General features: G+C 52.7%; 1 long non-coding RNA gene across 3 annotated transcripts; it reads left to right on the forward strand.

Moving 5' to 3' along the window:
• Positions 1-8,038: 8,038 nt before the first annotated feature.
• On the forward strand, positions 8,039-13,674 carry LOC125109641 (uncharacterized). 3 transcript variants are annotated; one of them, XR_007130318.1, is made up of 3 exons: positions 8,039-8,387; positions 9,232-9,412; positions 10,527-13,674. It is a non-coding gene; the product is annotated as an uncharacterized LOC125109641 (long non-coding RNA). The 3 variants fall into 3 exon arrangements; XR_007130317.1 differs by lacking the exon at positions 8,039-8,387 and adding an exon at positions 8,410-8,673; XR_007130319.1 differs by lacking the exon at positions 8,039-8,387 and adding an exon at positions 8,411-8,673 and having other exon boundaries at positions 10,549-13,674.
• The last annotated feature ends 2,069 nt before the right edge of the window (positions 13,675-15,743 follow it).

Genomic DNA, 15,743 nt, shown 5'->3' on the forward strand with positions numbered 1-15,743 from the left:
GGAGCCCTCCCGGGCCAAACGCAGCCCACAGGAGGCGTTCCTTGGCCTGGCCGGTGCAGTTCCAACAGTTTGGAATTTTGCCATCATTTGAAAATCAACTTTGGAAGAAAAGTTAAAGCATCTTCCCAAGGGGCACAAAATAAGATGAGAATAAGTAAGATGGGAAGACTCCACATCTGTAACAACGACTAATGTACCAACCCATATAAACCTAATGTAATTTCAAGTAGCGGGCCACAGAGTCTTTTTATCGGATAAACTAATGTTGGAGCTTCCAAAGAGAAGTATGAAATAGAAGAATGGTGGGAAGGACTGTGGCAAAGGTAGTATTTCAACTTGCTGGAAAAAATCGAATATTTAATCCAGGTTGCCAGCATAGTACAGTATCAATTTATTTTATTTATTACTAAAATAAAATAGAATCCTATCTTACACCATATTTTAAAAATCCAGAGATTTCACATGAAGCATTTGGAGTTCTGACTTGCCTAAAAACCTTGGCAACATCGGGCCCTGGTTTTCCCAAGACAGCCATGGGCTGATGCTGAGTTGAAACTCTAGGGGCTTTCTGAGTCACCCGAGTCCCCATCACTCCCTACTGTCTCCCACCTGGCTGCCTTCAATCATCTGTGTGTCTTGCCTGACCACTGAGGTTACTGGAGTTTATAGCCCCTGAACTTGGGTCTGGGCACAACAGAGAGGTTCAGGGAACATTTGAAACTGGATTTCTGCTGTTAGCTACCTTGGCACTCACTTTTCAAGGCGGAAATACAGATCTGGAGGAGGAATGTGGCTTGAGGAGCGGTTAAGGGTGTGGAGCTGGGAGTCAGAGAGGCTTGAGCTACGTGTGAAGGGTGGCTTCAGTGCCTCTGTTTTGTCCTCTGCCAGTGGGGACTGTGAGAGCTGTCCCTCACTGTTTGCAGGATCTGTGCCATTGTTCCCTTGAAATGCTCAGCCCAGGGCTCAGTGCAAAGCCACGCCGGGGAAACCGTGTCAACTTTGGGGTTCTTGGTTCTCAGCTGTGTAAGAGAGAGAAGGAAAAGAGGAGGAAAAGCAGGGAGGAGGTGGGCAGAGCAGAGGATTTGCCTTGATCTCCTTGTGCCAAAAATGAGGGGAAAAATAAACAAACAGCCCTGGGCTCCTTTGATTCCACCGCCTGCTAAAAGAACTCTGGAGCTGATAAGAACCGGCCAAATTTGAATTGGGCAACTCCTCACCTACCCTCCTGCCCGCCTTTCTCTGGGCATTTGGAATCGGGGACCCCGAAGCCTGCTGTAGGCTTCCCCTTCTTGCCTTCCCCCCATAAGGGTGACTCCATGAGAGAAGGAATGAACAAGATTTGCCCACCACGGAACCCCATGTACAAGATGAGAGAAGGGGCTTGGAAAGGGACCCCCTGAACACATTAGCAACCCGGGCCCCAGTCCCAGGAAGCTGCCCTCAAACTGGGGACTAATGAAAACTGCACCTCTCAGGCGTTCAGGCTGGTGGTCGAGTGGGCAGAAGGAGGGTGAAGTTCTCGGTGAAGAGCAGAAACCTCTCCCCACCCAGTGGCTGGCAAAGAGGAGCCACAAGGCACAAGGGTTCCCAATGGGGCTTTGAACCTGTCCTATCTATGCTTAGGTGACTTTGGGCAAGTGACTTCATCCCTTCCTGCCTCTCAGTTCCCTCACCTGTTCCAGCCCCCACCCCCAGGATTGTTAAGGGTTAGATGAGCCCGCGTCTGTCAGGTGCCTGGCGCATAATGGGTCCAGTCAGCGAGCGCTATGATCTTAAAATGGGAGGGGCACCGGGGTGGCTCAGTGGGTTAAGCATCTGCCTTCGGCTCAGGTCATGATCCCAGGGTCCTGGGATCGAGCCCCACATCGGGCTCTCTGCTCAGCGGGGAGCCTGCTTCTCCCTCTCCCTCTGCCCCTCTGCCTGTTCTCTCTCACTCTCAAATGAATAAATAAAATCTTAAATAATAATAATAATAAAAAGAATGGCTTAGGGAGTCCCAGCACAGCCTCAGATGGAGAGGCTGAAAACTGCCCAGGTCTCAAGTCCAGAAGGCCGAAAGAGCATAGTTGTTTGAAATCTCTAAAGGCAGCACAAGCCTTTGGTCAACAAGGTTGGGAGTTGGCACCTGTTTGAAGTTGGAAAGAGGCAAATTCGGAACAAAGTTTAGCGGACACAGGACACTTGGTGTTACCCTGGCTGGTGACCCTAAGAGCTGCCCCAGCACGGATAAACCACTGAGAAAGGCTAAGGCACAGGGGCCAAGAGAAGAGTTTCTGGGGCAGAGGCTCCTTCCCAAGTCTGCCCCTCCCTAGCAAGTGTGAGCTACGTGTCCTGGCCACCGTGTCTCCACCTGTGACGTGGGGGCCCAGGAACACCAGCCTCAGAGGGTTTGAGGATAGAATATATGACATTCAGTTGGTGTTCAATGAATGCGTGAAAGTCTTTCGTTAGCCTCACACGAAGGGTAAGGCCGGGAAAGCAGGGGTCAGCAGAGGAACTGGATGGTTTTGAGTTCCTCCTCAGTAAGCCCCAGGGTCCACTCCACATCCACGGCCCATCCACGGCCACGGAAATCAGGTGCTCGGCCTGCTTTGTATGGTGCTGAGTCCCCCGGGCCAGAATGGCACCTGGCATAGGCCACAATGTGTGAATCTGGACGCCCTGGGGAGTGTACCGAGAGGCCAGGTGACCTGTCCCAGGCCACACAGCCCGCCTGACTGCCTGGAGTGACAGCCAGAAGTGCAGCTCAAGTCCTGTGGCTTCAGTCTGCCCCTGCTCTTTGCTGAAGGCCGCGGTCCCTTTCTTGACTCCCCTCCGTCCGGGCTTCCCCCACCTGGCGGAAGCTTCCCCCACCAGGGAGCTCCTTCTGCCCCCTCCACAGATGTCTGGCCTTTACTCCCCTCCCCTGGCAGGTCTGGGTCGGGAATCACGGCCTGTGGGCCTCATCTGGCCTCACGCCCAGTGTGTGTATGTACATGTGAGTTGGGGGCTTTTCCTCTGTAATTTTGTATCATTTGCTGACACTTAAAAATTGGAGATGTCACCTAAAACCCAGGATTTCCAGATTCTTTTGGAAAGTCAGCAGCTCTGGCCACCTGGGCCTACTTCTCCTTTGGCACCCGTCAGCGGGAGTAGTGCTCTGGGTGCCCACCCCCCAAGTCCCCCGTTCCAGGTTGGCCCACTTCTTCATCTCTGGGCCTGCCCTCTCTCAGCCACCCACTCTTCTGCCCTAATCTCCTAATCTCCTCTGCCCATTCCTGGTCCTGCAGACTGGAGTGCTCTCCGGCAAAGCCCAGAAGCCTGGGTTCGAGGTTCATGGGAGGTGGAATGAGGGCCCCACAAAGATGTGCGTGTCCAGATCCCCAGGGCCCGAGAACATGTGATCATACACGGCAAAGGCGACTTCGCAGATGTGATAAAGTTACGGGTCTCAGGATGGGGAGATTAACCTGGGTGATCCTATAGGGCCAACATCGGCCCAGGGTCCTTATAAGAGGGAGGCAGCATGGTCCCAGTCAGAGAAGCTGATGTGTCAGCAGAACAGAGGTCAGAGCCAAGGACCATGGCCTCTGGAAGCTGGAGAAGGCAGGAGCAGAGCCCCCAGGAGGAACACAGCCCTGCTGACACCTGGATTTTAGCCACGTGAGACCCATTTGGGACTTCGGATCATTTATGTTGTTTTAAGCCACCGACTTCTACATAGTGTGCTTAGTTGCAGTGGGACCCATAACCGGGTTTGAATCCTGGTGCGGCCGTGTCCCTGGCTGTGTGCGCCTGAGTGGGTGAACGAGCCGGGGTTTCCCTGTCTGAAAAGGGATACAAGAAAGCCCCCTCTGAGGCATGTGTGAGCACTAAGTCAGTGATGCGGGTGAAGCACAGAGCACACCCTGACAGCTCACAGAGGCTGGTGTTCCGTGAACGTCCCGGGGAAGCCACCTTCTAAGAGAAGAGGCCCCATTCCCCCCCGCGGGGTCTCCCTCACCAGTGGCGCCTTCCAGAAGCCCCACAGTGCCGAGGTCTGGAGGTGTGGTGCCCAGCTTTATTCCCATGAGTCCTCAGGCAGGATGAGCCCTGCCCTCCCTTCCAACAGCCTCCAATGGGGAAGGCCAAGTACACGGTCACTCTCTGGCCAGAGCCAGTGGGAACAGGACGTCCTGGTCCTCTCTTGTCCTGGCCAGGCCCAGCGAGCTATTTTTGGGGACGTTTATTGATGGGACGCCGGTGCCCGGCTGGACTCCTGATTCAAGAGGAAGACCTCAGGCTGGCCTAGGGCTCTGCTTCTCCAGGTCCTTTGCTGCCCCGGGACAGCCATCTTCCGTGTCCTGTCTATACCCTAGGACAAGCGTGTAGTCTGAGCTGGCTGGGTCTGGGAAAGTCAGGAGGGCCCACTGGTGTGGGTGGATGCTGAGGGTCGCACGGAATACTCTTTCCCCAAATTCTGGAGCCTGATTTGATTCACAGAAGACAGAACCCAGAATGAACACAACTTTTGGGCTCTGATGTAAGTTCAAATCCCGGTTGTGTCCCCCACTAGCAGTTTTAACTTGGGCAAGCTGGTCCACTCTCTGAGGCTCTGTTTCCCTGTGTGTAAAGTGAAATTGATAATAATCCTCACTCCCAGGGGAGGAATGAGGCTTAAATGAGGTAATGTGTGCAGCTCAGAGCCTGGCATAAGTAGGTGCTCGATAATTAATAACAGCATTGCAAATAGTGACTGGAAGCTGCCGTTTATTGGGAGAGGAGCATGAGCTAGGCACCGGGCTCGTTTATAGACCTGTGTTATCTCAACTTCATCCCTAGTAATTGCTGGGGGCAGGTGAGTGACATGGTTAGGGATGCCATTATTAGCCCTTTGTACGGATAAGGAAACTGAGGCTCAGAAAGACCTATGACTTGCCCAAGATCACATAGCAAGTATGTGGCAGAGAAGCCTGCCTTGAACTCAGACCCAAATTGGGGATAGGGCGGGCCCCAAGTCCCAGAGCCAGACCCTGGGTCCCCCTGCCTCTTCCCAGAGGATGGTCACAAAGGTCCTATAGACACTCGAGCTCCCTGCCGTGCCTTGGTCACCTCGGTCATCCCTCAATCCTGGGAAGTGACCTCCTAGTCCTTCCTCGTGATGGGAATCCAGAAACCAAAGGCTCCAGAATATTTTTTTAACCCTCCCCCCTCCCTTCAGGGTTGTTTTTTTTTCCTGGTTTGGCGGCATAAATTCTCCAAGAAACTGGCTGGGTTTGCCAAGGCTCCGTCTGACTTGGAGGTTTTGTTGCGTATGCTAGGAGCAGGATGCAGGGGACTCTGGACTCCATGCAGCATAAGTGCCGAAGGAGATGCAATGTTTCCTTCCTAGGATGCTCTCTGTGGCCTGTACCTGCTCACAATTCACCCCCACACCCTGAGGGTGCCCTCCAGCCTCCTTCAGTAAAAGAAACAGTCTTTCCCAGATCTGCTCTTCTGCCTCTGTAGCCCCCTCTCCCACACTGGCCACCCCTTCCACACCATTCTACAAAAAGGCTATACTTTTTCCCGCTTCCAGGCCTTTGCCTCTGCTGTTCCCTCCCGCAGAATGCTGTTCCTCCATTCTCTACTTGCCAGATGCCTCTCCTTACACTTTACAACTTCTTCTTCAGTGTAAGGCCTTCTCAGAACCCTCCTCAACCCCCAGCAGCATTGCCCCTGACTAGGGGTTGCCGTAGCAAGAGAAAGACACTGCTTCTGGAACTACCTTGTACTTCAGACTCTAGTGCCCAACTGGCCAGCTGACACCTCCACATAGGTACCACCCCCTCAAACATCACAAAACAGAGTCCCCCTGATTCTGCTCCTAAGTCCTGGTCCCGCCTTCATGTCTCATCTCAGGACATGGTGCCCTCCCCCTCACAGGGGCTCAGGCCAAAAGCTAGGGAGCATATTGGATTCCCTGTTCCCTTGTCCCACACATCCAGTCATCAGAAGTCCTATTGACCTGACTGCCAAACACATTCTGAATCCATAGTCTTGTTGTCACCTTTCTAGCCACCATCCTCACCCGCCTGGAATGTGATAGTGGCCTCCTCCCTACTCTCCAGCTTCCAGCTCTATTCCACTCTCCACCCACCACAGTCAGAGGAAACTGTCTGAAAGATACATTAAGTCCTGTCATTCACCTGCTCAAAACCCTGTAGGACTCCCATCTCCCTTAAAGAAAAAATCCTCCTCCTCACTGTGGCCTCTAAGACCTTGTATGATCTGACCTTTGCCTACCTCCCCAGTTTCATCCCTACCCTCCCTCCCTTACTCTTCTCCTGCCACACTTGCCTCCTCCCTGTCCCAAACTAGCAAGCTTGTACCTGTCCCCAGACAGAAACTTGCTGTTCCTTTTGCCTGAACCTCCTTCTGCCAGATATCTGTCTGACTCATTCTCTCACTTTATTCAGGTCTCTGCTCAAGTATCATCTGCTCCTGGCCTGCCCATCTAAAATACTCCCCTCCATCACCTCTGAACCCTCTACCTACTTTATGTTCCTCCATTGTCGGCATTACTCTCTGACATATTACATACGATCAATGTGTCTTAATCTGGTCTGCGGCTAAATGTTTAACAGTTGGATCTCGGCAAGGGGGGGCTTTGATTTTACCTTTGCCAATTTTTGTGGTGTCAATACTCCCACTGTGACCAATTTCAGCGTGAATTCACTAAACATGGGGTTGAGAAGAGATGCGCAGGGGCCTGCCGTTCTGTACTGTTTCCATCATATAACAGCGTGCTGTCGTCTAATATAATACGATGCCATGGACGTGAATAAACTTGGGAATGGAGACAATAGTGAAACAATTAGAGAGTGGAAAGTTTGCATCGTTGTTACCTTTGTTTTGGATTGGAATTTATTTACTTGTAAGTTCATAGAATTTAATTTCTAATGATGGCCGTGTCTAATAATCAGCTTACAGGATTCACAAGCCAGTACAAGCCGGCTCCCCAAACAGCCCAGAAAGAAAGCAGCAAGGACCAGGATGGGGCTGTTGTTCCTCCCGTTCCCTGCTGCGTCCCTGGGGCCTGGAATAGTAGGAGGAGCCCGGAGCAGGTGCTCAGCCTGGTTGGCTGAGTTCTCTCTGATGCATCTGTTTGCATCAGAAAGCAGAAACTGTTTGCATCCATCCACTTGACTTTGTAGGCTGAGTCCAGCCCACGAACCGGTTTCATTTGGCTCTCAGAATGTTTTTAAGATTAAAAAAAAAAAAAAAAAAAAAAAAAAAAGCGCTGCCACCATTTAAAAGTCAAGAAACGTTTGCAGGAAATTCCGCGGAAACCTAGATTTGCAGCTTCTTTTGGAAAGTGAGGAGGTCCGGGCATGCTGGTCCTGATCCTCTCAGGCTGACAGGAGGCTGGGGAGGAGCCTCCCCCTTGCGATGGGACCCGACAGCTCCCACCCTTCCCTGTCACCTCACGCTGGGCCCCCTTCACTCATGTATGTAACCCGCTGGGCCCTGTAGACATCAGAGTTGTTGCTGTCTCAGCCTCCCTTTTGGCGCCGGTCACAGTGTCCTCGCCAGACCAGGACCACCCCTAACAGGCTCTGAGAGTGAGGTCTCCTGGGGCCCCCATTCCCCTATTCCTGGGGCCCAGCACCCAGTAGGACCACAGGTCCTGGAATTTTGTTGAAGTTTGTTGTCAATGACTCCCACCCCCCCCACCCCCGGACAACCCTAAACTGGGACATGCACTAAATCCAAGCCCTGACTGGAATGTGACAAGAGGTTGGCTGAGGCCAATGTTTAAAAATACCTCAGGGCTGGTCAGCTGTAAAGTGCTCAGAGGTGTTGAAACAAACAAAGTCTGGCCCGAGGCCAGCGGCCCCAAGTCTGCTCTGTGAATGGGGGCCGGCGGGAGGGGCCTCCCTCCCAGCTCCGGCGGGCGGGGGGGGGGGGGGGGGGGGCGGGAGCCCAGGCTGCAGCCCCTTCCCCCAGCACCCTGCTTGGGCAAGGTCAGGGCCGTTGATAAACAACACCAGGTGATGTGACATAATTCTGCATAAAGGGTTACCAGGCAGAGCCTGGGCCCCGGGGTGGCCTCCCCCGATGTTTCCACGCCACGGCCTCCTGGCATCGAGGGAGCCGGGATGTTGCTTACCCTGTGGTCTTCCTGCGGCCTTCAGAGCCACTGCCCAGCTTGCTGGAGCCACAGTTAAAAATAATGCTCACAGCACAGGCCCCTGGGGGACAGCCAGTATGGGTGCTGGATGGGGGACAAACGAGCTCTCTCAAGTGCCCACTGGATGCCAACTGCTTCAGAGACGTTAGATCACAAAGTCTCACCAGAGCCTTGGGAGGGAGGGGTTGCCATCCCATTGACAGATGGGAAAACCGAGGCCGGGGAGAGATGGCACGCGCTGGTTCAAGGCTTCCTGGTGAGTTTGTGGCAGCTCCGGCATTCAAGTTCACGAGAAAGTGCCAAGAAGTCAGGGGCTCAGTGTTGCACTCTGCCGGGTCCCCAGCCCCTGGAACAGTGGCCAGGCCTCAGCAAAGCCCTAGGAGTCTGCTCTTGGCTGACATGTGCCCTAGTCAAAACCTACTCCTCCCACCAGTTTTCCCTCCCACTCAGCGGCAGCTCCGTCCTTCCAGACTCTTGAACAGGAGAGGGATGGAGCCGGGGGCTATCTGGAGGGAGATCATTTCCTACAGAAGAAGGACAAGGTGCAGAGGCCCTGAAGTTGTGTCTGGCACGTGTGAGGATGAGGCCAGTGTGGCTGGCCCCAGTGAGGGCTTCCGTGGGAAGCAGGAAGGGCTGAGGGCTGAGGGGCCTTGCAGGCCACTGGAGGGACTCGGGCTCTCTCTAGGGCAGACAGGAACTGTGGAGGGTCCCGCACTGAGGAGGGCATGGTCTAGGTTCTAGGTTCTGAAAGAGTCGCTCTGGCTATGTGTGGAGCATTGGACTGTCAGGGGCGAGGAGGGAAGGGGAACAGTCATGGAGGGGGTGTCTGCGAAGGATGAGAGAGGTCGAGGGCCTAGCTGCCCCTGAAGACAGAGGAAGTGGTGGGTAAGGTTGTCACAGAAGTTCAGGTCAAGAACAGCTCTGAGGAGTCGGTGCTCACAACCCTTTGGCCTTGGCGGCCTGCTTACCTCTCCAGACCTCAGTTTTCACCTCTGTGAAATGGGTTGATAATGCCTGCGTGGGAAGGCTGTTGTTGGGTCTCATTTGGGCACGCAGGGGGCTCGCATTCCCTCTCCAGCTGCCCACTGCTGTCTTCCCAGACAGGAAGAGCCTAGGACCCAGTACATCGTAGGTGCTCTGAGACCCAGGAGCCCACAGGACATATAGAAGAAAAGAATGAACTTCTTTGGGACTTACCGTCACCTGTGAAGTGACTGCTTTCTACCTACTGGACATGTGCATGGAACCTCTTAACCACCACCGAGGCAAAGCCTGTAACCGGTAAGAGAAGAGACAGCCAGAGAGGTTATGAGCCTTAACCAAGGTCACAGAGCTAGGAAGTGACGGAACCTCCTTAGCAGTAGTTCCTCAGTCACAAGGCTGACATAAAAATACTTGAATTTTGTTGAGCACTTACTTTGTTACATGTATTTCTAGTATTAAACTTGACCTCACGTGTAGGGGACGGGTGCTATTCTCTTCTCCGTTTCACACGTGAAGAAAGAGGCTCCGTAACTTGTGCAGGGTCACAGAGTGGGGGCATTTGCAAGACCAGCATTCAGTCTCAGGTGGTCTGGCTCCCAAGTCCACAGTCTCAAACCCAAATGCCCTGCATGGGAGGGTTAGCGAGGACGTGGTAGCTGGCGCGCACGTAAGCACTTCCGAAGTTGTTAAACCTTTGAAAAGCATGTAGAGACAAGCAGGCCACGCCAAGGTCTCACCGGGGCATTCGCTCTTCCCTTATTTCCATCCCTTCCTGTTGGTCCCACTTGCAGAGGAAAAGCTGCCCGTGGGCCATTTTCCCCCTTCGTCCCCTCCCTCTGGGAAAATTCTGTGCAGCATCCACAGGTCACGGGGCTGCTGCCCAGCAGGCTGGCTGGAGCAGAGTTAGGCCAGGTTATCGGATTTCGTGGTCAGCCACCTTCGCCCCTGACCAGGGCTGTCTTTCCAAAACAGAACATTCAGTCACCGCCTGTCCCTGTGCTCAGCTGTCCTTGTGCCCCTGACCTCGCTTCCTGCCCACTCGCCCCAGGTTTTTCCCAGTATCCTTGTCTCTTACTGACATCTCGCGAAGACGACCAGAGTGTAGAAAAAAAAGAGAAAGAGAAACAGGGGCCAAGAGACACAGAGAGAATCCGAGATAGAGATAATGAGAGAAACAGAAAGAGGACACAGAGGCAGAGAGCGGCCCACAGATTCCCTCTGCCCTCCTGTGTCCATGGCCTTGGCCCTCGTTCCACCAGTCTCGACCTTCCCCCAAAGCTATGACATCTTCTCCTGCCTCCCCCTGCCCCCAAGTCCAGTGGGTCACAGGAGAGACTCCCCACCTGCCCCTCCCTCACCTCCAAACACAGTCCCTCACCTAGCTAACTCCTGTTCAACCCCCTTTCTCCAGGAAGCCCTCCCTGTTTCCACAGCCCCTTTCTAGGACCGCAACTGCATTGACCTCACTGGGCTGCTGTTTGTTGATGGGTGTGTCTTCCCCACCGGATCAGCAGCTCCTGTGGGCAGGAACTGGGTCTGCCCAGCTCACCTGCATCCCGGCCCTGCTCACCTGCATCCCGGCCCTGCTCACCTGCATCCCGGCCCTGCTCACCTGTGTCCTGGCCTTGCTTACTCAGCACAGTGTCTGACACACAGGCTGAATGAAGATTAAACCAGCTGCTTATGTGTCCCCCGGGAGAAGCCTTCCCTGATAGCACCGGTTGCTGTCTGTGTTTCACTGTGTGATTATTTGATTTAGGGTCTGTGTCCCCGCTGGTCCCAAGAAGGCAAGGTCTATGGCTGTTATGTTCACCCTTGTTTCCCCAGTGCCTGGAACAGTGCTTGGAACTGAGTAGGTACTCAAATATTGCTTGAAAGAGTGAATGAGCAGATAAGCTAATCATGAGCCATCTGGAGGTTTTGAATTTTATGTTTTAACCCAGTGGAGTCCAACTCAAATCTGTCCATTACCATTCGCAGCAAACCCTGAGCCCTTCCTAAGGCCTATGAGGTTCTGCAAGATCAGGCTCCTGTTGTCCCCTCCAGTCTGCCCTTCCCTTCCCCCTGGCACCAATGTCTCTGTTCCCCAGGGCACCGTGCATGGTAGACACTCTCAGCCACCCCCTTCACACCCCATCGTAAGTCATGTCAGCAGAGTTGGCATTTTCTGTAAACAAGACCACATAGGAAAATGGAGCACATTTGCACAATCTCAATGTCACCAATGGACCTTGGTCCCTGTGGGACAGTCTCCAAGGTTCGGCCAGCTAGCTTTCCAGGGCCTTGCCCTAAGATGGGATTTGAGTCCTAGCCTCAAAAGTGTTGCTTGGGTGGGAAGGAGGGGGTGTCCGGGGCACCCAGAGTCTGACCTTTGCCTTCTGCAGAAGGGAGGAAAGGAGTCTGTGGGGGGCCCAGAGAGCAGGGCTAACGAGCAGACCCCAGCGGGTCCTTGAGGCTCAGACCAGACCTCACCTCCTCCAGGAAGCTCCCCAGACCACCTTCCCTGCTTCTGTGAGCTGCTGCTCACACCCCAATGGCAGCTTACACCACATTCTGTGGAAACTCTCTCCCGGACTGTGCTCCTAGTGGATAAGAGTAAATCTTTCATATCTCCATGTCCCCAAAGCCCAGGTCTGGCATGTGGAGGGCATCAGCAAACGTGTCCGGATGGATGAAATTATTATTGAATTCTCAATTCCTGCCTGGGTTCATATTTACTGTCGCTCTCACTACGATGGGAGCCCAAGGACCTCGTCTCCTTTGTCTTTGGTCCTCAGGGTCTAACACTGCTTGACCCATAGGAGGCAGCATGGACCATATTCCCGGTAAATGAATGAACCAGCCCTTCCTACCATCCATCATAGCTGTCTCTCCCACTGTACTGGGAGCTCTGTGAGGTCGAGGACCGAGTCTTATTTGTTTCTAGTGCCTCTGAGTCCAGCATAGGGCTTGGCACAAAGGAGATGCTTGGTAGGTGTTTGTGGATGGAGGGAAGGAGAGATGGTTGGATAGATGGGGGACAGAAGGATGGATAGATGGACTGGTGAATGAAGTAGGTGTTTGTGGATGGAGGGAGGGAGAGATGGTTGGATAGTTGGGGGATGGAAGGATGGATGGATGGATGGATTGGTGGATAAAGGGATGGACAGATAGATGATAATTGAATTTATCAATCAATGGAAGAATGAATGGAAAGTTCCATGGAGTGAGTGAATAGAATGGGTGCATGGAATGGTGTGGGTAGGTTGAAGGGCAGGTAGATAAATGGAGAAATGGAAGCCTGAGTAGGTCCATACTACAGTCTGGGATGAGAATGTGGGAAATATTGCTTTCTATACCCTGCCCCACCCCCACACACAAAACCACCATTTTAGAACTAAAGTAAATCCAAAGAATGACTCAACTTGGGTTGAGTTTTCAAGTGGAAGATATTTAGGAGAAAAAAATGTATAAAAAGGAAGAACCTCTGAGCCTCTAAAATTTTCAAGCAAAACCCTGTATATTGGTCATGCTTTCTTGCATCGTTTGTGTTATTTATTGTGGGCCTATCCTCTGGAGTGCCCTGGGTTCAGTCTGGAAATGGAAACAAATTTCAGATGTGGACCTCACTGACCCCAGGTTGCTCAGGATGTGGTCAGAGAGTCAGACATAGGCTCACACATCTTCCGTTGATCTTCTTGTTGGAAGCGTGGTATACAGACTCCTTTCCTGTGTGACTTCAAGCAATCTGCTTGACTTCTCTGGATTCTGATTCGCTCATCTTGCTTGTAGGGTTGTTGTGAGCCCATGCTGATGAAGGGCGGAGCCAGGTCTGAGTTACAGCAGGTGGCTGGTAAATGAGAAGTGGGGCCTCAGGGCATGACGCCAGCTGACCTTCTCAACTCTTCCTTCTCTTTCTGTCAACTCATTGCAACCACCCACAGTGAGGGCCATGAACCTGTGAGGGGCTCAGATTGAGAGATCTAGTACACCTGGGTTCAAAGCCGGTCTCCTCCCCTCCTCAGCTGCCTGGTTCCATACCAACCCCATGGCCTGTCTGAACCTCAGTTCCCACGTCTACCTCCCAGGACCCCTTGCTGTTTCTCAGACACAGCTGTCATGCCTACACCCAGGCTGCAAGAGAGGCTAAGAAAGTAAGTTTTCTGGCATCTACCTTGGGGAGGCATGGGCTCCTAAGTTTGGTTTCCTTCTACCCAGCTTTGCTCTGAGACACAGAAGGGGTGTCTGGAAGAGCAAATAGAGGGTATCTGCTTCTCACCCCATCTGGAAAAGAAGCTCAACCCTTGCTATTCCAGTATCCCACCTGTTTATATGTCCAGCAGTTTATACCACATGACTTTACTAACTTATTTGTTCCCTTACTTTCTAATCTATTCTCCCAACACTGATATTGTCCACATCATGAGGGGCGAGTCTTTATCTTGATCATTTCTATGTCCTCAGGGCCTAAAGCCCATCCAGGCACATAGTTTGTGTTAAATAAATGGTTGGATAAATAAATGGATAGATGATTGGATGGACAGATGGATGGGTGGATGGGTAGATGATGAAGGGATGGATAGATGATGGGATGGATGGATGGTGGATGCATAGGTGAATGATGGATAGAGGATTGGGTAGATGGGTGGATAGATGGATGATTCAGTGGATAGTTGGTTGGGTAGATGATGAGTGGATGGATGGATGATGGATGGATGGATGGTTGGATGGTGGATGCATAGGTGAATGATGGATGGATGATTAGGTGGATGGATGGATGGTTGGATGGTGGATGCATAGGTGAATGATGGATGGATGATTAGGTGGATGGATGGATGGATGGATGGACGGATGGATAGATGGATGGATGGATGGATGGATGATGGATGGTTGGAGGACTGGATGGGTGGATGATGGATGGATGAATGGATGATGAATGAATGGATGAATGAATGGTGATGGATGAATGAATGGATAGATGGTGAGATGGATGGATGGTGGAAGCATAGGTGAATGATGGATGGATGATTGGGTGGATGGATGGGTGGTTGGAGGGTTGGATAAATGACTAGCTGGGCATATCAGAAATAATTTAAGAGCTTAGACAGCACACACACACACACACACACACACACACTCACACACACGCCCAAGCCCTGCTCTAAAAATAAAAATAAAAGCCAACACTTAATGAGTATTTACTGTATACCAGGCCCCATGTGCAGCCTATGAGGTAGGACATTTCGTTGAACTCATGGCCACCCTCTGAGCTAGTAACTAATACTAATTTTTTTTTAAAAAGATTTTTAAAATTTATTTGAGAGAGAGCACAAGCCGGGGGGAGTGGCAGAGGGAGAGGGAGAAGCAGACTCCCCACTGAGCAGGGAGTCCCTGGACCCCGAGATCATGACCTGAGCTGAAGGCAGACGCTTACCCGACTGAGCCCCTGAGGTGTCCCACTAATCTTTTCTTTTTTTAAGAGGAGAAACCTGAGGCTCAGAGAGCTAGTCACTGACGCCAGGTGACACAGCTATGAGGTAGAGGAACCGAGATTCAAGTCAAGATCTGTTTGATTCCAGAGCCAAGCTCGCTCACTGGGTCCGTGGGGATCCCCGGGAGTTTGGGGTCCTAGCACTCCACAGGTGATTCTGATAAGCAGCCAGGTGGCAAACCCCTGAGTAGGGCCGGGTTCTGGGAAGGGGGCTGGCTTTGGGGTCAGCTGACTCCTGCACCGTTGGGCAGCCTGCCTCCTCTTCTCTGACACAGAGCGGGAGGCAGTGCCTGCCCACCCCCTGGGGTCTCTGGAGGCCGGAAGGAGCTGAGCAGAGTGCCCGCTGGATGGTATACACTGGGGACATGACCTGCAGATCCTGCTGGGCCCAGCAGCAGCCGCTTTGCTAGTCCCGGGACTGGGGACCAGTGGCCCCCCTGCTCCTTCTCCCGGCTCCCCAGGTACAAACATGTTCCCGGCTTCCTGGCAGGGAGCTGGAGACATGCGACAGAAGACCCCGCAGGGGCAGCCAGGAGTCTTCAGCGTGTGAATGCAGAGCAGCAGTGCTGTCGTCTCTCCTGCCCGGAACCCCATCCTGTGCCCATCCTCCCACACACACGTGTGTGCCCAGCCAACCACTACCATGTGCTCAGTTCCAGAAGAAGGAGCCAGGAAACTGGCCAAAGTGTGTGTGTAGGGCAGGCTTTCTATACTGGGAATTATGGACATTTGGGGCTGGATCAGTCTTTGTAGTGGGAGGCTGACCTGTGCCAGGTAGAGAACTAGCAGCTTCCCTGGTGTCCGCAGCCTTCCCTCCATCCCGCTTGGAACAACTAAGAATGTTTTCAGACATGGCCTTTGTCCCCCGGCAGAGAACTGGTAGTCTAGAGCTTGCTCTGTGCAAGGCACAGGTGCACACACTCTACAGAAGCCACCTCCTCCTGGAGCCCCTTACACCTGGTGATAGACGCAGAGATGGCCTGGTTAGCCACTTGCCCGAGGTCGTGGAGCTGACATTTCAGCCACGCTGTGGTTTGAACCTGTGATAAGTCTCAGTTGGTTTTTGTGGGTCCCTTGGACCTTTCCGCAGTCACAATCATGTTGTCTGTGACTAGATGTAATCTCATTTCTGCTTTTCCCATCTGGCTGCCTTGGCGT

The sequence above is a fragment of the Lutra lutra genome, chromosome 9, assembly GCF_902655055.1.
Source record: "Lutra lutra chromosome 9, mLutLut1.2, whole genome shotgun sequence".
Taxonomy (NCBI): domain Eukaryota; kingdom Metazoa; phylum Chordata; class Mammalia; order Carnivora; family Mustelidae; genus Lutra; species Lutra lutra.